Source organism: Limanda limanda, chromosome 6 (genome assembly GCF_963576545.1).
Source record: "Limanda limanda chromosome 6, fLimLim1.1, whole genome shotgun sequence".
NCBI classification, from domain to species: Eukaryota; Metazoa; Chordata; class Actinopteri; order Pleuronectiformes; family Pleuronectidae; genus Limanda; species Limanda limanda.
The window spans coordinates 7,493,325-7,521,046 of record NC_083641.1 but is presented as its reverse complement, the minus strand read 5'-3'; the positions used below and the strand labels follow the sequence as shown (position 1 = coordinate 7,521,046).

The 27,722-nt window shown below is 41.0% G+C and overlaps 1 non-coding gene across 1 annotated transcript; it reads right to left on the bottom strand.

Moving 5' to 3' along the window:
* Window positions 1-15,621: 15,621 nt before the first annotated feature.
* On the bottom strand, window positions 15,622-15,693 carry trnag-ucc (transfer RNA glycine (anticodon UCC)). Its single transcript has one exon. It is a non-coding gene; the product is annotated as a tRNA-Gly (tRNA).
* Between the last annotated feature and the right edge of the window lie 12,029 nt (window positions 15,694-27,722).

The following is a 27,722-nucleotide window of genomic DNA, read 5'->3' as shown; positions in this document are numbered from 1 at the left end:
AGATTTGGGACGTTGTTTTGCCTTGGGTCGCAACCTCTCTATATAATGTGGGCAAAGGCAGGCTTCCATTATTGGCGTGTGGATGTCTCCGGATTTCTAGAGTTCGTCCTGATCTGTAAGACTTTTGTGTAATAAACTTTAAACTAAACAATCAAGTTTTGGGTCCGCGGAGAATTCTTCCTTCAACATCAACTTCACCATCATCGACACCTCTCAGCTGCCCAAAATAGACGATAGACACAAACACACGGAGCAGTAGGCCGCGCCCGTGGAGAAGATGTGGGGATAAAGGTGCCTTGCTCAGGGGCACTTAGACATTGGCATAGAAAGAGTCATCTTGGACTTGAACAGATCCAGGTCTGGTCCATATCCAGGTTTGTTTTTGTCAGTCCGTGGCCTCGTACCAGTGGCCTTACAGTCTATCTTTTTTACCACTAGTCCAGAGAAGTACAGAGAGATGCCTCGGCTGAGGGCAGGTGTCACTCACTCGGACCTGTTGCGTCCATTCCAGTGTAGAAATCCAACTTTGTTGTAATTAGTTTGTGTTAGGAGGTGGACTAACAAGCTTAGGGATACATTTAGTCTATGTGCCCTTCATGCTCATTTCTCAGCAAAAGTACTGTTTGCTTAATAAATTGTTTACAGAAGACAATAATTTGCCCATTAGCAAATGTCATTAGGGACATACTTTACATCACATTTTAAGTTTATAAACTGTCAATTGATAATATTGTTTATTAAGTGGAAACACAAAATGTATCTTTATTCTTTTATTTTGTGTCATCTCTCATCTAGAGATGTTCCGGTACCGATACTGGCATCGGATATGATCACACTAAAAGTGTAGTTTAACAGCTTTTTAAGGAAAGTAATAGTTGTGTGTTCCGTACTTATTGTATTGTTTTTCACATATGACTGTCAATCTACATAATAAAATAAGTTCTGTGCCATTCATTCTCTATGTACTGTACGTATTTGTTTTTCAAAGGGTTCACACAATTGCCATCATCACTTCCTTACAGGGTTATACAGCCGTTAGTATATATTTTTGTTTTTTGGTGTATAAGCAATTTTTTTTAAAGGAATTGTCATGAGATTGGTAGGAATTGGACGATACCCACAGAACAGGAAGAGGAATCGACATCAGGAATGAAAAAAGGGTATCGGAACACCATGACTCTTATTATAAATGTTTTATAATACAGCAGCTTTGAGGATAAATTGCTTGAAAACTTTTAGAGAATTTAATGCCTTCAGTTTAATACAAAATAAAACATTCACATTGGGCAGAGAAAGCAAATTCTCCTGCTGTCTTATGACTGCCGTGAAGTGAATAGCAAATCACAGCAGTTAATCACTGCTCTCTAATACCCAATGTGTCAAGCCAAAAAAATGGATCCTGCAGGTGTAGTTATTGTAATTAGTCTGCGCAAAGTAAATGAAGGAAGGTGCTAGCGCTTTTCCTGATGGGGGGTGCGAGCGATGGAGAGGAAATGAGGAAAGTGCGGAAAAGTAGATGAACTTAGACAAAGGAAAAGTGTCAGCATTTAAGTCGTCCCTCAACGACTACCCAAGGACAACCACGTCATTAGACCTGACCCAGAGGGGTTATGGTTCATTGAATATACTCTCATCGATCTGTCAACACGGTATTACAGATATACCCATAGAATGATTCTATGGAGCTGCGTGACAGGAGCAGGGGGGGGGGGGGAGCACCCTGTGACCTTTTAAATACAAGAAGGTTGTCTCAATTAGCTTCATATCAGAGGAAGCAGGCTTGTCTGAGCGTCCCAGTGGATGAGCACTTTAATTACATCTAAGGAAGGTAAATATATGTCTTTATGACTGTGTTAAGAGAGGAGCTTGGCTGGGAGGCTCTGGCAGCACATTAATATCCCAGCACTTTAATCCACATATTCACTTACAGAGATTTGGACTCAGTGAATGGCTTGTGGTGTCTTTCTTTAAGAGATGTTGGCTCATTTATAAATATCTTGCTGTTATACAACCTGACTCCCAACCCATGTGTTGGCAGGATCCATTTGAAATGCTACAAAATAATTAAATGTATTTATCAATTCAGATGCTTTGAAATATAAACATTTTTGAAAACAATGATCAAATCAATACCATGATCAAATCTGTCTGGTAAAGGCATTGCTACAGATAGCAGCTGATTAGCTTTGCATAAAAAGTAGAAATGGAAAATCACGAAACTCCACGGGCAACCACCTCTGAAGCTAACTCACTAGCATGTGTTATCATTGGTTTAGGGATTTAGAATTATTACAGTATACATTTTTACCCAACAGAGTGTTATAGATTTATCTTTTAACTTCAATGCTAATATACACATTTACAGATCTTGCCATACCCTCTGTTTCAGTTTAGGTTTAGGAACAAAGCAGCACAGCAGTTTGGGCTTTGAAGTACAGAAACCTCATCAGAATACATAAGGCTTCATTCAAAGCTGGATGCTTATGTCTTCATGCCAGAAATAAACTACATTTAGTGGGTGTGCTGTTGTTGCCTCTGGAGTCCATCGTATTTCCGAGGCAAGCACACACTTACGAGCAGCTGATAGATTTAAGAGGGTCACCTTGGCTTGGATGCTGTCACCTCTCTGCTGGCCTGCCTGACTCTCTCTCTCCTGGAGCAGCAATCCTCAGAGTATGAGGGATTGTGAGAGTGGTTGTGTCTGTAAAGCATTTATTTAACACACACATGCTCGCACACACACACACACATGTACACACACATACACACACGCACACACACACTCTTTCAAAGTCTCATATGAGCTGCTACTTCAACCTCCTATATATCCATCGATAGACAATTATCTCAGTCCGGTGGGGAATGTATCTCCAGGTTTGCCTACACAAAAGAATAATTTGCAAATTCAATTGAGTGAAACAAAAGGTTAATAGGTGCGTGGGAGGCAGAGAGCATAAATAGTTTGCAAAGGAACTTGGAAATGGAAATGGATTATCAGGCGAGAGAGGGTTAACAAAATTTTCTCTTATGATTTAATGCGTCTCTCTCCGGCCTTAATCTGTATCAATACATAAGATTGCCAGATGGTACGGAGTTATTGTGGGAATAGAGTAACTGACAGGCACAAGAGCTTATAAGATAGATAGAGCGAGAGGGTCAGAGACAGAGGCAACATACACTGAAATAACAAATACGATCCAAATGATGCTGATACTGCAGCTATTATGCCTAATTTGACCATTTTCAAAAGAGCATTTAAAAGATAAACTTTTGAATACAGATGATTCCTAAAAATGTTGTCACCTCAGGACTTTATTTCCAACATTTCCAGAAGCACTGTTTGAGTGTCTTGAAGTGTCTTGATGTGTGACGGCCAGAAAAGCAAAGACATGTTGGTACCATATATTGTATATAAAGATGGACAAAATCATACCTACCCAAAAGTGAAGCCAGCTTTTCAATTGCCTCCTGGTGGATGGCTGAAGTACAAGGCATAAACCCTACCTCCTCCATGTTAGTGGATGGGACATGTACCAAACTAAAGAGTCAAAGTAAATGACAGCAATACATTTTCCTTGAAAGTTTGTTTGTTTGTAAGCAATATTACACAAAAATCCTCAAACTGATTTTGACAGAACTTGATGGAAGGATGAACTATGGGGGAATATTTCGGTGCAGATCTGGATCAGATGGCAAAACCAGGATTTTTTGTTTCACTTTGTTGAACTTTTTGGCATTATTTTGGGAAAACACAAACACTTTCAGGGAACTGATATCTATGAGTGTATGGAATTTGGTGAAGCTTGTTTAATTTATTGGACTGTTGGACCTTGGCAGGTCTGCACTCAATTAAATGCCAGTCTAGTTATTTCATATATGCAAATTTTATGCTATAAAAACCGGTTGAATTGTTTTGATTGACAGCTTGGACTTTCTCCTAATTGGCTGAAACCCGTGTGTTGGCAGGACCTTTCTACTGTAGCTCCATGACCCGATTGCTACTGTGCAGACTTAGGCTCCAAATAAGGTCATCAGCCCAAGATGGCAGCGTTCGTGCTGTTGATACTTTGGCTTCATTTCTGGATAGAAGTAAGAAGTGGAAACATGTCATCCATCTTTATACACAGTCTATGATTCATACAAAGTCCAAAGACCTGTGTGTTGTCACGCACAGTCTCCACAGGTGAACGGTCTTGAAGTGGTACCGTACGACGCTGCACAGGCTTCACTTCCTGTCACATCTGAAGATTTCCAGTGTGTTGACGCCCATGTATTCAGGAATTCAGCACAGCCTTGTCTAAAAATGGTTAACATTTTTGAGTGAGTAAAGCAAATTCACCAACAAATACAGAGCTTGTGTCCTTCCACTGGGATGCAGTTATTTCTGGACATCTGTTGGTGAGCCCTCCTGAGAGACGGGAGAAGATGTGGAGAAGGAAGTACGGCCAATTTTTGTTTTTTCTTCAGTCAGTGCTTGTGCCAATGACAGGCTACGTCCTGTACAGTGCAGTAAGAGCTGGCCGGGCAAATGGCAGCAAAAGCAATTACAGAGAACAAGTAGACCCTGTAGGCATGGCAACTCTTATGATACTATTTCATATAACTTAAGTTTTGCCTTGTAGATATTTGAATTAAGTAATGGGACAGTGTCAGAGGCATTTGAGGACAACCGAGTATGTCTTTGTCTCGGCCTCCCCTTGTCTTTACTCTGTATCCTTTTCTTTTCCCTCGTCACGCTCATACATAGATGCACGCACACACACTCGCACACCGAAGATGACACAGAAGAAAAGGCTGAGAAAAGACAGAGGTGAGAGGCCTGAGCTTTCTGTACGTGCCGCAGATTTCCTTTCACACAACGTGACACTCAGCTCTGTTTACACGTTGCATGACAGAAACCGAACTTAAAGTCAGGAACAGGCAGGAAATCTACTGTTTACACTCACGCTAAGTCATTGTTCAGCTTAGTGTAAACTGTACGTAGCTCTGGTTATACACTATTTGTCACATGGGCAGTTCATCCTGAGTGAGCCTGTTCAATTTCAGTACATGGTAATTGTACTATACTGCATTTGTGAGATTAACAATAATGAGACACATGCTTTTCAATAGGTGATTACTGAGTGGAATGTGCTTGCGGGGAAAATACATTAGGAATATGATAGTCTATGTGTTGAAATTTCTACAATGTATATTAGAAATAGCATTCTGTCAGATAAAAAATCGAATTTTTCTATTATTCTTGTTTTTAGCCAGATTGCATGAAACAAGAGAGTTTATTGGGTTGATTTGACCTTTTTTTCGCTGGATGACACTAGTAATTATGTTTTTCATCAGATAATCAGTAATATGTGGTAAATCACAATTCATATTAATCTTTGCAACCTTGGCATTAACCCTGTTTACTTTCCTCAGCAGCCGATTAACAGGGATTTGCCATTCCCTTATACCTCCAGTCATTTTGTTGTTTACTCTGTGTTGCCAGCCAAGATGCACATTTACTATGGAGCCCCGCCAACTGTTTGAGGCTATGTTGCTTTATACACAACATTTAGCTCATATGATGAATGAAATGGAGCTGGAAGAAAAATTCAGGTGAAAGGTAACCTGCTTATTTCTCTCCCTTGACTGAAATAGAGAGTGTTATTCTATTCTATTCTGAGCCAGTCTTGATTCCAAAATGTTGCCTAGAAAGAAAAAAATGCACAAATTGCATAAAATTGGGTGAGATATGATATCATTTATAGGTTCTTTTCTGTTTGAAAAGGGTTTATGTTGTACCCTTTTTGTATTTGATTAAAGGAAACTAGTACAAATATTAAAGTGATGCATTTAATGTGGACAATGTTTAGAAAACCTGTATCCTCCAAGCTATTAAGGGGGATGGGATGCACTATATTATTTTACAGTGCATTGAATGAGATTTACTGAATTGTACTGGAGATAATGTTAACGCAATAAAGGTACCCCATTTAGTGTGTGTCATAAATATGAAGCACTTTCACTTCCCTTGACAAAGTATGTGAGGTAGCTCCACAGTCATCTTAAACTTGAACTCAGTCCCAGACTATACAATTGTGTTACAAGTTACAACATAATGTGTTTTAACTTGAGTGTGTGTGTGTGTGTGTGTGTGTGTGTGTGTGTGTGTGTGTGTGTGTGTGTGTGTTTGTGTGTGTGTGTGGTGAGGTGATCATGCATGATTCAACGAGTGTCTGAGTGGGGACCCAAGGTGAGAATGTAAGTCTGCACAAGTCACGCGGCAGCAGATGAGATGAAACTGACAGGGTATCACGAGGCCCGTTGGGAGAGCAAGCTATTGCATAAATAAATTCAAATGTTGGCTAAGTTGCACACAGAGGCAGCTGGAATCCTATAGCTCTGCAATCTTTGATTACCTGCCCAGGTTCAGAGAGCATACTTTATTTTTCCAAATCATATGCCAGGAAATCATCAAAAAGAGTCAAGGTATCTTGAGGAGTTGGAAAGGCTACATTTGCCTAGTTCCGCCACATAAACCACCACAGTGCTGCTGTATTCCTCAACATTTTTTGTCCCCCTCATTTGTTCTTTCTACCTTTCTTCCTGCGAGGCAATTGTGTTCACATCCAGACGCGACTTTCTGAATGGCGGCTGTAATTGAGACAGTTACCTTATGGCGCCAAAGAAAGGCAGCACACTTCAGACAGCGAGTTATAATTGGAGTAGACACTCAAGTTGTGCTGGTGGGGACACAGATCTCACACTGTTACACTACATGCATCTCTCTGATGGGATTCCTGTGCTTTTACATTTAGTGGGGAGAAGATCAGTGGTTTCCCCCACAGATAGTCTCAATTTAGCTCAGCCTAAAGCCAGTCAGACCATAATCCGACCACTGGGCTACCGATCTGGGCTATTCATCCAGGGAAAATTGCCTTTTAGCACCCACACATGTGAGAAAATGACAGCCCTGCTCACAGGTTAAATGCACTTGTGAAGATCCACCATTAGAGGTCATTATTTATTAAATGGCGCTTTACTGGCAGTGACAACCGGAAATCAAACGGTCATAGTAATCAACGTGAACCATTTTGGAATTGAAGTGAAAAGAGCAGAAACGTGGAATGGATGTCTCACATGGCTGACCCAAGGCATATACCTGACAAGGCCAAAGTGAATCATATGATTTCAAAAAGATAATAAAAGTGACAGCCATAGCAAGGGGCTTACGTTATTTCAGTATTGTGAGTTTCACATTTTTTTTCTGACTGATTACTTCTCACAAAAATCCCTGTTTTCTACTTATTGCCAGCATTATGAGTATCACAGGGCTCAGACAAGGAGCAGCTGAGAGCTTTTTGCCAGATAGTATTTCCCTTCATTGGATCCCTGCCTCTCTTCGTCCATCCCCAAATCAGGCTCAGAGGGATGACCGAAGGGGTGTTGGAGACAAGGTGTCCAGGATTTTTAGGATCTTGTCAGGACTGCGGCTTGGGGGACATAGAGTATACACTTGTCAACAGAGGTGCCAGCCATCATCAGTTTTCAGGAAATACAATATGATAGGTGCATGGCCTAATATTGGGTGGTTTTCCCAAAGTGGGTGCCGTTTGGGGAGAATGTCCAGACGGTAACTAATGACCTTCGTCTACGACTGGCTGTGCCTAGGGGAACTGGAGAATGGTTCGGTCGGATTGTCCGTCAGGAAAACACTGAGGAGGTTGAGAATAGAATAGAAACAAAGTATGGAGTTGCCCTCCCCTGCAGCAATGAGTATCCTCCATTTTCACACTATGGAGAAGAAAATCTAGAAACTGACAACCTGTCTTTCTCTGATTGTCTGACCATGAATTATTAATGGGCACACTAGATCCCTTGAGCCTTTGCACAGGCATATTCTGCTATTTTAAAAGGGGCCATGTTTTTCTCGTAGTCTTACGACGTCAAACAGTAGAGGTGACAGAAATCAGTAGAATTTCACAACAGAGATATTTTTGAGCGAGAACGGACAATATCCAAGGTTTGGTCCCTTCTGACATACTGTGTCCAGTGGTTGTGTGTGACCTTGTGTGTATTTGTGGGTCCAGCCCATTACACAGACACCTACAGGACCAGTGTTTTCCATTAGGCCTGCTGATCAGCTCTCTTTACACTGCTGATTCACTGGGACTGACTAGCATGCAGTTCATTACACCAAAGAGCGTCCACTCGATCATGTCTGGATGCAGAACCTCGGCTTGTCATTTATCTCTGTGGGCATGGAGGTGGCTCAGAGAGCACCTCCACCTGTACCAGAGGAAGAGAGCAGTCAAGAGCTGTTGGCTGATTACTCCTCCTGTTCAAAAGGAGAAACTCAGAGAGACACATGACAGAGACAGAGCTGAGCAGCAAAGAAGCCAGCAGAAACGGCTCGCCAATGTTTTTGCCTTTGAAAGAAAAAAATGCTGAAAAGCAACTTGTTTGTCTCTGGCTGTGTTTGGGAGACCCTGGTGGCATTGTCTTTTGCCAAAATCTCCGAGTGGGGAATGCAGCAGATTTAACCGAGTCTGCTAAAAACAGGATGACAATGTGTCTAATGCCTAGCTGTAAGAACAAAGTCAGGAGGTACATCAGAGGAGCTGCAGCTCTGGATTAAACAAATGGCAACGATAAGTGATTGTGACAGAGCTATCAAGGGAAAGAAAGAACAACAAATCATCAGGCGTACATCTGATTTAATCTGAAATGATATGGAAGGTATCCCTATGTTAGGTCTGAGAAACAGAAATACAAATGGCAAGAGCAGCAAAACCGAGTCATCAGTCATGGTCGTCATCTGCAGACCCGGCCCTAAGGAGTAAGCTCAGGCAGTAACGATGTAGAACAATGTTCTGACTCAGCATCTGGGCCTAATGTAAAGGGCAAATGCCATATTATAATTTCAAATTACTCCTTACTCAGTTGATCAGGCTATGAATTAATGAATTTACAAGGGGATTATTGGGAGGCATTATTAAAGCGGATTATTTTTTTATAGACCAAGGCTATCCTGAAGCAATAAGCAATGAGCAAGCAATGACATAGTTCATCTGATTTCCAGCCTGTGTTTCTGGCTAAATTCATTACTGTCACCTTAAAACCCCCCCAAAATAACCAAATAATATACATATTTCCGCCTTACTATGTATCAGTGTAAGCCATAAAAAATTAGGCTGCATAATCAGTCCAACAACCATGTAAAGGTATTCATATATGCTCTAGAAAGGGATAGTCTGCCACGTTCTGCAGTCCACAAACACACCACATCTCTTCCCTAAGAGTGTATTTAGCTGTTTAGCCATGGAATTTCTTTCTTATCTTTATTCAAGTGTGTGGTCTTTCATTTTCAAAGTATTTCTGCTTAATATCACGTTCAGATTTTCGAATGCTTTCCTTCAGAGCCCTGATATCTCTCTCAAATAGTCCATGCTCTTGTGCAAATTTGCTCTAATTCCGCTCATCCCCTAACATCCATGGCACCAAAATGCATTTCATTGTGATGTACTGTTTCCTGATATCTATTAATATGAAGCCTGCAACTGCATGTCTGGTAATCAACAGTCTTTCCCTGAAAAAGCCATGTATGCAATGATCACCATGATCAATCTACAAATGGACTGATTTATCTGTGGGGGTGCACTGTCCTTTCCCTGCAGCATCACCATTTCCCCACTTGCATCAATCATGCTTATGTCCCATAATGCAATCAAAAGCTTAATGGCAAACACGGCCCAGCAGCACAATGCTGATGCAGGACATTTTTCTTGCTGGCATAAGTGGACACGTAAATAAGTGAGTTAGGCTAATCAGGGAGTAGAGATAGCTGTAGCTCTGGGTATTGGGGTATGTGTGTGTGTGTGTGTGTGTGTGTGTGTGTGTGTGTGTGTGTGTGTGTGTGTGTGTGTGTGTGTGTGTGTGTGTGTGTGTGTGGGTGGGTGTGTGTGTGTGTGTTTGTGTGTTTCTGTCTTCGACGTCAGCCCAATATCGATCACATTCACGGCTGCAAGACCATGTTGGGCAACCTGCCTGCTAGTTTGACAGGTGTCCTTGTCGGCCTAATTCCTCTTGCACCACTTTCTTTCTCCTTCTTCTCTCTTCCTCTCAGAGGTGCAGTACCCCAGAGGGCTGCTCACGTGACAGGTGTCCCAGTCAATAGGGAAAGCACAGACAAAGACAAAGGTGAAATAAAAGACACCCGCTTCCATTGCTCCTTCCTTTAATCTGTCAAATATATTTAAGTGGCCTGTGTGAAAATTCAGGTTCATGCTCAGCAGATGCTTGAGCCAAAAACAAAACAAAACGTACAGACACAAAGGCAAACAAACAGCGAGGTGTCCTCATCTGACTGGATTGAGGTCAGGTGTGAGGCACCAATGTGTGTGAAGAATCCTTGGATGAGCCGTCATGTGGCAGGTTGACGGAGGAGCGGTAATCACTATTCAGAACGCGAAAGCTCTTTATTATAGGGATACACTGCAATGATGCAAGGCAGTCTTGCGTGAAATTGAAGAACTGACATTCTGTGTTTTCATCTCCTTTTTTATTTGTCAGCTTTCCACAGTTCAATAACGAGGTGAGTCAGTCACTCACTCAAGGCGTGTGACGCCGTGTTATTATTTTCATTTTTCAGTCATGCTCAACTTTTCCCTTATCGCTGCACTGAATGGGGGCAGCTGATTGAAGCCACGTACCTTCGTGACACCTGAGAACTTGTGTGTCTGCATCTGGAAGGTTGCATCCCTGTGATTGAAGGAGAGAGGCCTTCCTTTGACGTGCCACACAAATATGTTCAGGAGAATGGGTGATAAAGGGGTTCTGGGAAGGGACTGTCAGCTAAAATTATTATCAGCAAGGGAGGACACAACACAAGCAACGGTTCAGTGGTTCACCATGTTCTGGCAGTTATTCATGGGGACAACTTTTCAAACACTGCTTTGCATGACTTTATCCCTTAAATAATGCATTCATACAAACCAACAGAGAATCTACCTGGCTTATGAAAAGTATTCCTGGCTTGTGTCAAAACTGTCATTATGCCTGTTGTGTTGTTGTCATCCATCATGTTAAATGTTGTTGTTCATACAATTCAAATTAGTGGTGACATAGATAGAGAATACTTTTTGGCTTGACTTCTCTAAATTGGAGAAACACACACATTGTTTATTCCTGGAAAGTCTGGCATGTCTTAATTTCTAAGGGTACCTGAAAGGTGTTTGTCTTTTTCTTCTAGTTTTTCCCATTTTCATCCCAGATATAAAACAAGAGTTATGTAGCTTCTATTAATAAGTTTAAAATTAATGTAATATTTTGCTGCACTACTGCAACTGCACATTAAGTTCCATTAGTTCAACAACTTACAACACAAAAGTTTTTTGTGCTGTGTGCAACAGGCCTTTCATGCAGTCACTTGACGTGTTTTGGCAGAGATGCCCATGGAAGTGCTATTGATTTGACAGACTCCAGCCTGCAGCATGTTGTTGTCTCCATGGTGCTGTGATCGGGGATTTCCTGCCAAAAGAAATTCTTCATTTGGAGTATACAAACTTTTTTTTTGTTATACAGTACTCACAACATTGTTGAAAATGATTGACATCACAATAATTGCCTGATAATTTCTCCAGTGAAGGTGAATTTCTGAGTGAGCTGATACAGGGAAGCATGTCATCTGTATTATTATAGTACATGTATATCTTTGGCCATAATTCTGTTTTGCCACTGCTAAAGATAAAACAATTTCTTAAAAGCAGAATCATGGTGATTATTAGTAAGTAAGGCAGTGTACCTTATTTGATGTATCACAGTATCACACCGGTACTTGTACAAAATTAAAAATACTTTTCATAACCTTGTCCTGTTCAGGAATAGCTACACTAAACAGACACTTCTTGTTTTGCTTTATCTGGTTTCTGTCAAACTCTCACTCTCTCTCTCTCTCTGTTTCCACTCTGGCATATCCCACTAGCCTTCTGTCTCTCTGCATTGCCTTCTGACTGTAGCTCTCACAAAAAGACATTCTTTGGCCTAGCAAAGACCATCCCGAACCTGCCCTAAAAACACAGATATCCAAGAATATAAATAGATGTATGCATATATAGCTATAGATAAAAAAATGTCAGTGGAAAAGTCAGAGACCACTTCCCTATTCAGTACCGTTTTAATCCCATCTTCACCAGGGTTACTTGTTGAATTAGAATCCAATGGTCTTGTATCAGCCATGAATGTTACATGTTTTTTACTTTGACTTTTATCTTGGGGAACAACGCGCAACAGCGATTTTTTCTTCGTATCGTGCGAAGATGCAAGACAGCGAGGTTTGTGCGTTTGTTATTGTCTTCGGTCATTTTTTTTATGTCTGCAAAGTGGTAAGTTTTCTTCAAGGCCTTTGCCTTGTGTCTTATTTTTTCATTTTTTTTTTAATCTCTATTGTCTAAATATAATCAGATGTTTAAAATTCTAAATCTGATACATGAAACTGAACATTTCACAAGAGGCAACAACTAGTTAATGGAATATGAAAGTAATTGGCTTGTTTAACATCCATTTAAAATGAGACAGTAGCCATTTACAGACTCACACAATTAATACTCATAAAACTTTAACAGAAAATGTAAAACTAAAACTCTGGCCTTGACATTTTTACCTCCAGAAATGTTCCATCATGTGAAACGTGTATGTTGTGTGTGTGCTGTGTATAAACATGCTGACTCTGTGGTTGCCATAGCGTTTTAGCTCTTTATTTTGAAATGAATCACCTAGATTTGCAGCACTACTGTGAAAGTAGTCGAGTGTTAGCAAAAACAAAGTGTGTGATGTTTTCTTAAGAGCCCAGTGAAACATGCAGAGATCTGAGGGAGACGACAGAAGAAAGCAGGGGAGAGCAACATTTTTGCCACCCAAGCACATCCGTGGTGGTGGGTGGGATAACAGGCAGTCTCTGCTGGGGTAACAGAAGTGAGAGACTGTGGGTAACATCGCATGTCGGTATAGCGAGAGGTAGAAACTGGGTGTATGGAATATAAAAAGCCCTAACACTGTTATCGTTGACTGTCTGCGCGTGGGAAATGCGATGTGACAGCTGAGCAGGGCTGTGAGGGCAGAGATGAATTCACAAATGGTAGCCCCAGGGAGCAGTGTTGGGGGGGTGGGGGTTTGACGGTGCATGCTGGGGAGGGAGGGGCATCGCGGACTATACCGAGGGTAAGCTATCTGCAGTGCAGCCACAATTTCCCCTGTGCCATTCTTTGTTAGGTCTAAATAAGACCATCTACAGTTATCATGAAAAGCAACAGTAGATATGGTGATGAAGCATGAAGCCTTTAAGCATAAGGTTGCATTCAAGGTCAACGGCAAGCTTAAACCACTGTCTGTAAATATTAAGAAATACACATATTCTCTTTCTTTACAGGACTTAGATACAATGTCTGATATCAATCACACATCTGTACACTAAATATGAAGCTATCCACCTGGTTAGCTTATGTTAGCAAAGCATGAACACAGGAAAAGCAGTAAACTGCTAACTTGGCTTTGTCAAACAGAGTATCAAAAACTTCAAGGACTTCTAAAGTGTTCAATTTGGAAACAATTACAAAGGTCAAGTTACCGGGTACATGTGAAAAAACCTGTGGAATTTTGGATTTTCTGTTCCTAAAATATATATATATTTTACAACCAAAGGCTACAAATATCTAAAAGGACGACCCGGCAGTAAAGCTGCCAGGTTCACTTGCCATGCTGTAGAACTGGTATTTAGAAGTTTATGATGTCCTGATGCACTAATGGAGAATCATTACTTCTTCAGACTGATCATCTTGAGTATTCATAAAGGCGTGTTGTTTATCCAGAGGAAATCCTTGCAAACAGCTTCATGTGCTATACTCAAGACAGGACATTGTACGTCAAACTGTTTCAGACTTCAATAGCATGTGAATTACACCTGATTCTCATTTACTTTTTGTCACCACATTCTCCCACATTGAAACCTCTTGTCATCCACCCATTTCTGTCATCTCCATCTGACACTACCCTAAAAGAGGGTCCGTCCTGGCCTTTCCTCATGCAGGACAAATTCGGAGGCCAAATCCTGTTGTGGTGTAGTTCCCATTCCCTGAACAACACAACTCCACATCACCGGACCTGTTGAAAACAATTGCCAAACACCAGGTTGCTGATGACATGAGGCATCAGTCCACCAACTCAACACTTCCTTCCATCTAACACACACACACACCTTCACTTCAACTATTCAGCACTGGCTAAATTAATCACACCCACCAAGAGTGAGTTAATACTACTGACATTGTGTGTGTGTGTGTGTGTGTGTGTGTGTGTGTGTGTGTGTGTGTGTGTGTGTGTGTGTGTGTGTGTGTGTGTGTGTGTGTGTGTGTGTGTGTCTGAATAGTGCTGGTAGTATAGTAAGGGAGCAAATCCGACAAACCATTTAGCATTTTAAAAAGCTGCACCATCTCAGCTCAGCTGAGCCCCATTAATTAAAAGGAGATGCCCCGTTGAAGCCTAAATTAAATCTAACTCTTACTCACTGTGAAAGAGTATGAATGATCTTTTCCCTGTCCCGTGGTAAAACCGCGTTATCTAGGCTACAGCCTATGTTATAATTGGATGAAGATGATTTATGCCAGGTAGTGAGAAATGATGAGCAGGGGAAACCAACTCCTGCACTCCACCAGACTCGCTCACAGTCTTTCAGCTGAGGAGGATGTCACATGCGACTGTACACAGTAAGAGCTCCTTGCAGCTAACATAGTGAGGGAGGTACAAATGATCTTGATTGACATTTTCATATCATCAGGAAATTTGTCAGCTTAATTTGCACTCCATTTGTCAAGTTGGAACTCTGTGGCCAAGTTTGAAGTGTATGATGATTGTACATACAATATACTAACTCCTATATGGGATTCAAATACTATTATAAAGTCTTTAAACTGATTGAATCCTATGACTATCCCTTATGGTTAGCAGTGGTGGGATGCAACAACTGCATTACTGTAATTAAGTACATTTTACATGTATCTGTATCTTACACTACATATATCAGCACAGATCAATACTCCACTATATTTTTTTAAAATGCAGCACATTTCGTGTTTACATATTTATTAATTTTTTTTTAAAGTAATCAATAAGGAGGTGGGAAGTTATCCCCTGATTAAAACAGAGAGGACAAGTGACATTAAGCCCCGTCTCCTTCAACGAGAGAAAAGCAGACAGTTGTGTTACAGGGAGTAAGTTACACTCGACAAGTACTTTTACTTTCAATATTTTTACGTGACTAGAGAAGTAAATTAAGATTAAGATACATTTATTTGTCCCAAACACATGCACAAGCACACTCATGCAATTGTAACCTGCTTTTTACCCATCTGGTGCAGGACACACAGAGCAGTGGGCAGCCATGTACGGCGCCCGGGGAGCAGATGTTGGGGGAGTAAGGTGCCTTGCTCAGGGGCACTAGACAAGGTAGGGAGAGTCCTCTTGGATTTTTTTTGGACAGATCAATCCAGGTTTGTCTTTTTGTTGTCTCTCCGTGGAGTCGAACCAGAGACCTTTTCTGCCCATAGTCCAATTTTCTGCCACTAGTCCACCGCCTCTCAAAAGGGGTTCTGCGATGGCCGGGAATCGAACCCGGGTCAACTGCTTGGAAGGCAGCTATGCTCACCACTATACCACCATCGCTTAGTTGGCAGAGTAGAGCTTTTATAACAAATGGATTTTAGATTTATAGCTCCATGCTGTGACGGACAAAACAAATTAAATTACAAAGTCTAAATCTGCTTTCATTCAAACTGAGAGTGACTCAAGTGAACTCAGAATAAAACCCTTATCATTGCTCTTGCACCTCTGAATATTGGGAAAACAACTGACATTTGATGGTGGGCTTGTGGTTGTGAATGTGCGTGGGAAATAATGTTTATTCAAATGTATGTTTTTTAGTCATACGTTAGTAATTTACACTGTTTCCTCCACTGTTGCTTTCTGTGGGGCTCTGCTTGTGGCCATCCAACCTACTTAAGTTTCATGTAGCAGGTGCTCCTTTGGGAGGTCTTGTTGTTTGAACAAAACTTTCCACTGTGTATTAGTGCAAAAAGTAATATAGGCTGCTTGCCGCACTGGTGTGTGTGGACCATGCATAGTGGAGTGGGATAGAGAGAGAGGGAGAGAGAGAGACACAGAGAAGGAGGGGGGGTGCCGGGCAGCTTTAATAATATATCCACATAAGGTTTTTAACCTATTCAGCACTGTCACAAAGCCAGGAGGCTTTATCTTACACACATTAATGGAATTGAGTGGTGTGGTCGACTAAGACATCATTAATTTATGGTATTTTATGGAATACAATATGCTGTGGAAATGAAAGTATGTGTGACACAGATACCAGCTGTGAATTATTTTTACAAACCTTTGATACTTATGCAGCATTCTCCGTCCACAGCTTGTTAACTCTTATCAGAGATGATATAATGAAAGAAAAGAGGGAGGGGGATAATAATATTACATGACCCACTGTATATTAGGAGCGAATGCGTATAGCTATTGCAATGGACGACAAAGTGGACATGTTGCTGATACAATGGTAATTACCAGCTGCTGCCACTGCAGTATACCTACACTGCCTCAGTCACATGCTCATAGCCCTGAGCTAGACTTGGGCAACGCTCAGAGCAGCTCTCCCCTCCAGATTGCCACCCCCTGCTCATCACTGCTGCTGTCGAGCGCTGGCTCTTCACTAGCTTTACTTTATACTTCACTACCGTAGTTCTATTACTTTATTTTCTCACACAGGCTTCCATCACATTGCTATTCAGTGTTTAACTTTGCCAATGTACCATTGCGATTTATGGGTTTCTTCTATAAATAATACGTGTTTTATTCTGTACAGATCCCTATTAAAGAAATGTTAATTATGAGGTCCTGTAAATATTAAATCGCCATTCTTATAAACCAATAAAGATAAGGATAAAATAATAGCGGAACCATTCTTTAGCACATATCCAAGATAAGATAAGAGATTTAATTTAGTCAACACAATCCTGTTATCACATGTAGATCAAACCAGTCATCCTTCTCCATTCACTTATCACTGATTGCACTTGCATGGCTTTATAAAACTGCAAACTCCAAAGCCCTGATTTCAAATCCAATGCTGTGCACAGATGAAAGCTCGCTGATTCACATCTTTACCTTAGCACCAATGTCACTGACTCTGACTAAATTGATTGTTGACCCTAGAGCAAGAATTCTCAAATTAATGAGGTTGTTTGTAAGTAAAATGTCCAAAGCATTAGCCAGACTACTTGCGGGTTCTCATGATGTCATGTGCCAACGCAATGCCCCATATTAGCATAATGCTGAGCGGCTAGCCTGACTATCCCCCTAACAAATCTGGGTAAAGCGAAAGCTCAGGCTAACACACAGTGAAACCAGTAGTAGACCAACCACACAGTTTTTTGTTAAAATTAAAACATGTACACCTTTCCAAGTAATAACCCAAATTACATTTTTGAACCTGAATATGAGCATAATATGTCAACTTTAAGCTCATCCATTAAGGTTAGTGTTTTTCTGCTCTCAGCTGTGTACAACAAACTGTAAAACCCCTTACTATTCTAAACTTGTCCAATCCATTAGCTGCATGGTACACACAGCTTACTCATCCCGATGGGGTTAGTATTGTTGTTGAGAGTAATACCACGAGACAGATAGGGTTTCAAAGGTTGCAGTCCATTGATTGTCTTCAATAGAACAAGAAATTGATGCATGTATAGAATCGTACAAATGTAGTTGTAAAGACCGCAGATGCTTCACAGATCCTGTATTGCAGTGATTACATTGTGGGATGAAACTGATCATTTTCTTAGACAATGCAGCTCAAAGCGCCTCTGTGATAGTCAGTAGGTCAATTCCATTTCCTGTTCCAACAACAACAGACGGCTCATTAAGAGAAGAAACATGGTTTAACAACAAACAATTATGCCTAGAACCTAGCACTGCGAGTGGAATTGCAACACCTGCAGAGACCCTAAAAGCTAATTTGGGAGAAATCCTTTGAGTGAGACATTAACTCAGCACAAATGATATGAAAAACTCAATTAACATTTAACCAAGTGATGGAATGCAACAATACAAACAAGTGCGCCTCTGGGCACAATGAAAATAAGCCCTCATTAGCCAGATGGAAAATATTAAAGCGAGATAATAAGGAGACCTCCCACAGTGCAAGGCTGTGCAGGGTGAAAAAGTTAAAGATGTTGATTTTATTTACCAAAAATGAATATTAACCAAGAAAATTCATAAGGAGGAAAACATTTTTATCTCACATGTAAATCCAAACCAATTTGAGAAGGTACACAAACAACAAAGCTGCTATATTTATTTGGGTAATTTCAAGTTTAAAACATATTCATTTAGCTCTTGTAAATAACACTTATGTCCTTATACTGTTATTCTAGTCACTGGGCTGCTGTGTAGCAGATAACAATATTGATTTCTGTTAGTGTTTGTTTGACCTGCCAAACAGCTCGCTTATCTCATTCCTTCATCATAATGGAATTAAAACATTGGGATCGCAAGGGGGCGGGGTGTTGCTACCAGAGTGGTGATGGTTCCAACCTTTTCCCCCTGTCACGTGTCACCTATTAATAAAGTCATATATCACTGTAAGTGCTGCTTATTCTGCTGCTGTCATTCTTGTGCTGCAGTGACGCTGCCTCAACCACTCAGCCTGACACTTGCCTGACCCGGCTAATGAATTAAGAATTGGTTTGGGATTAGTCCTTCATCATTAAAATCTCCTCACTCCACTCGTTATGTCTCAGAATTTGCTGAATTTAAATTCCAATCTGTTCCAGTCAATGATATATATATATATATATTTCTTCTCCGTAGCCCGAAAGTCTGTTGATATATGTTTCTGCTGCAATTCATGACTTTGTACGGAGTAAAACAAAATAAGGAAAGGAAAATAAATCTACTATTTACATATTCCCCTGCATGGCGACACACTTTAAGTATCCAGCTTGCAAGACTGGAACGTGGTTCCATAAAGTGGAAACATGTTTTGCTATTAGACCCACATGCGAAGCTGTACAATGTACAGACATGATTTATGGAACACCGCCAACACCCCTCTGATTCCCCTCTCTATCTGATCCTATAATTACACTCAACAGCATTTTCCTTGTACTCGCCGCGTGAATTGATGTGAATTATTTATTTACTCGCCGACAGATTTTAAATAGGAAGCATCAAACCAAGGAGTAACCTTGGTGCCGCATCCAATCGTAGTTACATTGCCCTCAGTTTTAAGAAAATAAAAGTGTAAATATGCTTATGTATTTCTCTTTTACATTCCCTTACACGGGATGCAGTTAGGGGGCTCACTTTGTCCTTTTATTTCCACTAATATCAAAATGAAAGCAATGGCTATTATCTTTGTTGACAATACACTGCATGTTTTTAAGACCTAACCCTAACCTTGTTAGTCGTAGTGAATATATGTGCAAGTTCTGAAAATAATTCTCTTGAGTTGTCCTTTACAAAATGCATTCACAGTGTAAAAAATGTGTTTTGTAAGGTCACTGTGTACTTGACCTTTGACCATAAAAATCAAATTTGTTCATCCTTGAGTCCAACAGAACATTTGTACCAAATTTGAACGTTCATAACAATGAGACAGTGACACGGACCGACAATTTGAAAACATAATGCATCAGGCCACCGGCAGTTACTAATGAGGCATAAAATGTTTGCAAATACTGCCGCACTGAAACTGCTGGGAAAAAAAGTTTCTTACAGTCCTCAAGAACCTTTCAGCATGTTCCACGTGTTGTTTTCTGAATTTAATGCATGGCTGTATGATTTAGTCTTGATAATAATAACTAGGTCACTTTGTTGTCCATATTACAATCTCACTTTCCTGTCATTTGTCTCCTATCTACAGTGCGTGCATATGGCATATGAGCAGTTTTCATCAATACGTTTTCTACTCTTCTGCATTCCATCAACATTATCTGCTAGTTAATGCATGAACCGCTGCTTTTTTGTTGCCAGGGGGACAGACCTTTCCCCTACATCTCAGAACACCAGACAGAGAATATAAAATTAATATTCCATTCACTCCAACGTCCATCAGACAAATTTATGTGGACATCCCGTCAATAAATGGTTGAAAGATTGATAGAGTATGATCCCTGGGTGGAGCATGAAGCAGCTGCTGGGAGTTTTGGTACAAGAGCTATTTTTGGAAGATCCCGGTTCTTCCCTTTAATCTAGTTGGGCAGGCAACTGATGCATTGTTGCATGCATCAGTGTGCTGTGGGAAAATGGAAAGCAGAAGGGCATAATGTCACAGGAATGTCCCTTCTCTGTTTGAATGTGTGCAAAAAACAAAGACATAGCTCACTTGTAACTGACAAACAACACAGTACATATTTATTTCCAATGGATTTGTCAAATAGTTATGGTGAATATGAAAAAATGCAGTCACGTTCATTTACAATCATTTTCATACTTTCTGTCTCAATACCATGTCCCCACATTCACTGTATCAGAAGACTATGTGAGCTGAACCCTGTAAGCTTGGAACTATTCTGTTCAAAACACCTAACTTTCATGTCAAAACCTAATAAATGTCACATTGCTGTTGATGTTAACATGTCCCATTCTGATTGACTCTATGCTTGAAATAAGACCTATTATTCCGAAATTGTATTCAATTCATGCAGTTTTCTGTGTTTACAGAATGAAATAGCAGCTGCAACCCAGCACTGTAATGGAGATGTCCAATAGACTGTATATAAATATGCCTCCATCTTTTGCGTTTGATCTATTTTGTGGCCTGAGTCTGGTCCAGTAGTAAGCCTGAAGTGGAGCCACTCTATCAAGATTCTGTATATACATGCTTTGGACCAATTGGGATTCAGTTTCAGCTGTCAATCATGATGTTTCATCCCATTTTGATGGCATCAAAACTTGGACATACATCAGTGTGACAAGCCTCAAATTACAGAAACCATCTTTGAGAAAAATTTATTTGATGTGTTTTTTTTGTCTTTTTATTTTGGCCCATGTCTCATGTCTATGGCGATGTTGATAACATGTACTGCAGCCAACCACTAGGGCGATCAAGATTATTTGGCCTCACACTAGAGGAGCTATATATCTTTGTGTATATTGATATGCAGTTTATGGGATGGACTATGATTTAAAAGACCAATGAGCCTCCTCTGTGACATTTGTCCTCCAGCTTCAGGTCTCTGGGCATGTGCCTAAAGGGCAGCCTGGAGGCCCACAGCCATCCATGAAATCCGTATGCATACTCCTAATGGTCATAACAGAGAAAGCAGCGATCTAAAAGCATATTTGTCACTGTCGGCATAATGTCTAATAAGCAGTAATTTATGCTGATGTCTTTGTTAATAGAGGCAAAGCATCTTTAGTTAAAAAAAACGCAAATTAGTGCACTACTATAGATTTCATATACATAATATTCTTCTTATAGAGCAAAAACAAGAGCAAAAATGTGAGGATTGTGGTTTAGGTCCATTCTCTCATTCCATTTGCAACACAACACAATCGCTCTACATGTTCTGTAGGAGTTACACACCTCTTCACCAAAATGAAAAAAATACATAGCTGAATGCCAAGGAAAATTCTGAATGTTTTTGTACACACAGAAAACCCCAGAAGCCAAGGATAGAGGGCCCACACAATATTAGTTGTGACAACAACAGATCCAAACCCCTGAAACAGCCTTCAATGGATTTGACGTGGTCCCATCCTGCCTGATATGTCAAATTCCTCTTGAACTTTTCTTTCTATTATTCTGCGGTAAGGAACACAGTACAGTCTAGAGCTGCTCCTGCATGGGTTTGAAATAATTTGCTTTACCCTGACAGTGAAGATAAAGGGCCAATGCTGGGGCTGAGGAAGAAAAAACAACAATCCAGAGGTCTCATGGAGAGCTTACTGTGAATTTGAAGGTTAGCTCTGCACTTTTACACCGATAAGAGGCGGGTATTTGATTCACTTAGTCGACTGAAATCAATTAATATAAATCATAGTGAATTTGTAATACTCCTTCTGAGTATTACACAGGAAGAAAAAAAACATGTTGACCTTTTTCCGCTCTCCGTAAACACCCAGCCGGCTTGACGAGGCTAAACGAAATTTTATTTCATTTGCATCATTGACTTCTTGGAGCTCGCAATTTTAGCCAGTGCCTAGGGTGGTTTAACAGTCTCTTAACTGTGCGCCAGTGATGAATGGATTATAAGAGTCAATGTTTTTTTAAACCACAACAAACATGCAAGGATGATGACACCGCCACTTGAGTGGAATTATGAATTTTCCACATCTCAAGTGGTTTTTGATGAAGTGGAGCTCCTATTTTAGAACAGCCGTGTTGCCTTTTCACAACTGAAGGATTTCCTTCTGTATCTACTGTAAATTTAGAACTAATCCACTTCTGTTCAATCTGCTGACATTACAGATTTGAGTCTGACTGACTGCAGGGTTCTTCCTCAGGGCAATTACATCACTGGCGGCGGTCAAATCGCCAGCCTGAACTCAAGTGCAAATTAAAAGGAAGAGCTCTGATCTGGCGGTTTTACACTGAGAGTAAATGTTTGCATCAGGGGGAGTTGGGATAACATGATCAAATCATCTGATTACCATCACCATGAAAATGCCCAAAGGGAAAGATTTTGTTTTTTAGCTGTAGGTTATGGGCTGCAGTATTGAATATGGTGTTTTGCTCAGCAGCAGGGATATAGGACACTGTTTATTCTATTGGGGAAGGAAAAGGCGTTTATTTTGGAGGATGGGGGGGGCAGTTTCATTTTGACAGATATAATTATCTTCTCTGAAGGTGCTTGAGGCTTTGTAAAGCAGCAGCAGAGGAACGGCGATGACTTACAGTAGGCATGGTGCATCCAGAGAGGCTGGAGATTCATTGATGGGATGAGCTTCATGCTACAGGGATCCTGCTGCTAATCATTCTTCTATAGGACGGCCATTTCACCTCCATTCCTCGGTTATGAAGCACCCTCCATATGGCACCTTTGGCAAATGGCGATATTCTGCACCTCCACAGGCTGGTGTCAGGGGTGAGCCTGGCCATTGGAAATGTGCTGACACCACACGTCTCAGGACAGTAAACGAGGTAGAGGTAATGGGAGGAGCGGGGTAAAGGATTAATGTATGTATGTAAAGGAAATCTTCCAACACACTTCTGTTAATATAGTCTTCGGACACTCCGTCTCTGGGAATGCAAGGAATAATAGCCGCTGTTTTGAGTTTAGTGAAGGAAAGGGAAAATGGGATTTGGATGCCGTGCCGCAGTCCTTTTTGTGGTGTGGGGTCGATGCCAGACATCCCTCTTTCTCTCTCTCTCTCTCTCTCTGATACTGCTACTCAGCACTGCAGCACTGTAGCAACAGGATGGATCTTTGCCTTAATCTGTGTGTGTGTGTGAGTCTCTGTGTGTGTGTGTGTGTGCGCGTGTGTGCGTGTTGAGAGAGTGGAGATGAAACGCCAGAGGGCAGTTCAGAATGAAAATGAAGTCGCAGCATGTCAGGGCAGCAGAAACATGCAGCACTGATGTCGAGACAACAAAAATGTTACGGCGGCGCAGAGAGCCGCGAAGAGACGGAGTGGCTCGGACAGCCTTCACAAGATTTTTGCGTCCATTTGTTTTGCGAGGGTGCTGAAGTGTGGTGGCACGCTGCCAGTGATGAGCACTTTTGTGTGTGTGCAGGCCCACGTGTGTGAAAGAGAGAGAGAGAGAGAGGGAACCTCTTCACAAGATTTGTCTTATAAAGCGGGGACAGAACATTTCCCTCCATTTTCCTACACTTAATAATTGAAGCAAACCTGTCGAAGCTGATTGATCGTGAAAGATTATTACTCTCCTGGGGAAAGGATGTTGAATTTGTGAAACTGAAATAGGCACCACTGTAGCTTCTCTCTTGTCTCTAGTCATAGGCAGGATTGTATGGGAATAACAGATCATATGCATATTGTATATGAACTGCGCATTCATAAAAGCACAGGACACTACTACTGTTAAGACATATTGTATGCAGTATGTATATGCTTCTTACCCAACTATCTAAGCGCAAGCTTTTATGTATAGACTGCAGTCCTGAATAATTAACACAAAAGCAATTCTGCTGCTATCCTGAATTAAGTATGATTGATCCAGATATTGCCACTGGAACTATGCAAACCATCCATTGATTCTATCCAACAGCAGCACAGGAGGTGTACAATAAGACTGCATATAGTCCCGGGTTGTTGCTGGATAGGCAGCGAGTGGCACTTATACAAAGGTACATGTCATTAAAGTCTGCCCTGGATGCACTGAGACGGGGAGCCGCTCTGTGACATCGGCCCGCCAAAGAGGAATGGCTTAATTAAACTTTCATTGGACAAATATGCATGTGCATTTAATGATCCTAAATCACTTCATTACGCATGAATTATAAATATTAATGACCGGGAGGGAAGAGCAGCGGATAAGGGGGGGGCGTCGTGTGTAGGTTGGAGCGAGGTTGGGTGTTGGTGAAGGAGAAGGATGTGTCTGGCCACCAGTCAATCACTGCAGAGTCCCCACCAAACCCTCCAGGCCAGAGGTCATAATTGGAAGAGAGTGCAGTGCATGTGTGTGTGTGTGTGTGTGTGTGTGTGTGTGTGTGTGTGTGTATAGCCTCATTACAGCAGCCCTGTGTGGCAGCATTAAACCACCAGAAGAGGTGGCTGGTCATGGCCTATATCTGGGGTCCTGCTCTGTCGCGTCTCCCCTTCACTGGCTGCCATCTTGCCCTTGAGCATTGCTCCCATTTTGTCAAGTTTTTTTTTTTGTCTCCTTCCTACATTTAACTAATTCAATGCAGCCAAGTCTTGTGTTCAGGCATCCAAGAGCCAATGCAGTCATAAAAACAGAAGCTGATGCATAAACATTCATGATGATGAATGAGGGGTGGGATTGTTTTCTTTTAGCTAAACTGCGTACAGCTGTTACGACAAAAGGGTTTCTACAATAAATAAGCACAGTGGCTTTCTGCTTGAGAACAACAGAGAGGTATAAAGAGGAATAACAGTACTCTGCTTGCCGGTGTCTTGAACACAAACCTGTGAGTTTCTGCATTTCACTTGAATGCAAATATCCATCCATCTCATCTGACAAAGGGGAAGAGGCGGGGTACACCCTGGACCGGTCAGCAGCGAATGACATGGCCAACATACAGAGACAAACAACCATGCACGCTAACAGTCTCATCTTTGGTCAATTTAGAGTGGCCAGTTAACTTTACCCCAATCAGCTTGTCTTTGTAGTGTGCAAGGAGGCTGGAATATCCAGAGAACACCCAAAGAAAGACCCCTGCTGAACCCGGACTCAAACCGGGAACACTCTCAGTACATTGTAATATATTAATTATTCATTGCAAAAAATAATAACATATGACGAGAAACTCTTAACGTTTCAATTTTACCTGAGATATCTTAATCACCCTTATTGTAAGACATGTGAATATATACTGCCAAGGACTTATTGAATCTATGGGTTCTCATATTACGGAGTACCAATCCCACAAATGAAAAATACAAATTTGTTCTTTTGACTACTGACTTTAACTTTGGGAACATTCTTACTAAATTGAAAAAATAAATATACCACTGAAGAAAAATAGTTTTGTGGACAACAATACCCTCCCCCCTTCTAACAAGCCATTTAGAATCCTTTAATGTTATGAGAAAAAAAAGCTGAAAGTGGGCTACAGGCTAAAAGAGAAACATGAAAAGAGGATATTCCTGTGACAATCAAATCCAATTCCCTTCTCCACATAAAAAAAAATATTTTCTTCCTCAGTGCACAGCAACTGTCTCAAATCCCCCACAGAGATGCAGACTCTGCCAGTGCAACAGTGAAAAATCCAGGATGACTGGATCAATGCTGCCACCTACTGCTGCTTTTCAACAGCTGCAGTGTAACACAGTGTAGTCCAGACTCCAGAGGAATGACTGAACTAGTTATTGTGAAGATATATAATTGATTTTGGCATCAAATGGTCTTAAGCAAAATGCATTGTACTGTTTTCAGCATAGGCAGTGGTAAGGGCTTTACGGATTCAGCACATCTGCCTGTTTTGTCTTCCATTTCACTTACTCATTGACCTCATTTCCAATCGTCCTGTGGATTCAAGAGCATTAGTCATCAAATAGTGTATAGCACAGGTGTAGTTTTATGGTATGGCTTGTTTTTACTGCTTCCAATGCTGCCCTGCACATTTAAAATCATTAGCATTTTGTGGGAAAAGTGCCAATACATCCAACGCATCAAGCTTTAACAACTGTGCACAACAGGCTGCCAGACATGATGAAAGCCAAGGTTTTAGAGGTAAACTGCCAGTGTTTTTTGCCCCAGGATTAACATTATAAGTTATGCAAGAACCCTTGCATGAAATAAATATATCAAAGAGATTTTAAGGAGTAGAGCCGCTATCAGAAGGCAAGAAAAGTAAAAGAAGAGCCTTCAGGTAATGGCAGTTGTGCCATCTGTGTTTCTTTTACTTGGCTTTACCAAGTCAGAATCTGTCAAGGATCCTTCCCAGGCATGAAGGAGAAAATCATTATAGTTTAAATTGATGTAATTAATATTGAGGACAGACACTGAGGCCCAGCTGATTAGGGTGGAAGTCAAGCCTCTCGTGCCGCTCGCTTGACCTCCACATTCAGTGATGTCGCCAGAATCAGAGGCTCTCCGTTCCAGGCTCTTAAGCCACTGACCCAATCAGAGTGAGCCATGGTGGTAAGCTTAGAAAACATTAACTGTGAAGAACTCATTGATTAGCAGCAGGATCCCTGTAGCAATGGAGGGGCTATGAAAAGAAAATCACATAAAACATAAAACAAATATATTAAAAAGAATGAACATTATACAGTCAACAGAAGAGCTGTAAAAGAAATGTGTGCAAATATAAGGCAACGTTCATAACTGTCTTTGAGCACTACTTGTAAACCACAAGTACACCATAAGGAACTAATGCTTTCTTTTACATGGAAGGCATTTTTTTTTTCACACTAGGAAAAAATTGAGGTGTAAATAACGCCTTAATTCATTGCTACTGTTTAAGGGTCCCTGTATTTTGCAAGTTGGCTCACGATCACACTATATACACATTTTTGTGTTATATTTGAAGTTTTGATACCCGTAAGAACTTATATTTGTCGTTTTAGACATCTTATTTTGAGGTTTTATGTATCAAGAAAAAGGCGTTTTAAGTTGGCTGCTTTCTGGGTGACACAGCTAGGCCACCAACAGCAAAAATACTTTGTCCTACTGTAGCATGGTAAAACTCACCGGTAATTGCACATGCCAATGGTCAGTCAGAGGTGAAATGAGCTGTGTAGATGGTCGACTTTGGACTAAGATGCTCGGCCTCGGTTCGATGGAGACCTTAAAACCAGAGGCTACTTCCTCCAGTACCACAGTGCTAGGGTAAATGAAGACCAGTCATGTGACTGTGTGTGGTCACAAAATCTGAAATAATCAAGGAAATCAGGGAGGTGGAGGGCCAGGCAATTGGGAAGAAAAGAGTCGAAGAAATATGCTTTGCCTGTGTAGCACAAAGCCATCAAGTAGCTAATTCTTTATTTCTGAGCTATGACCTGAGGTGTTAAAAAGCCAGCACGTTTGCAGTCCA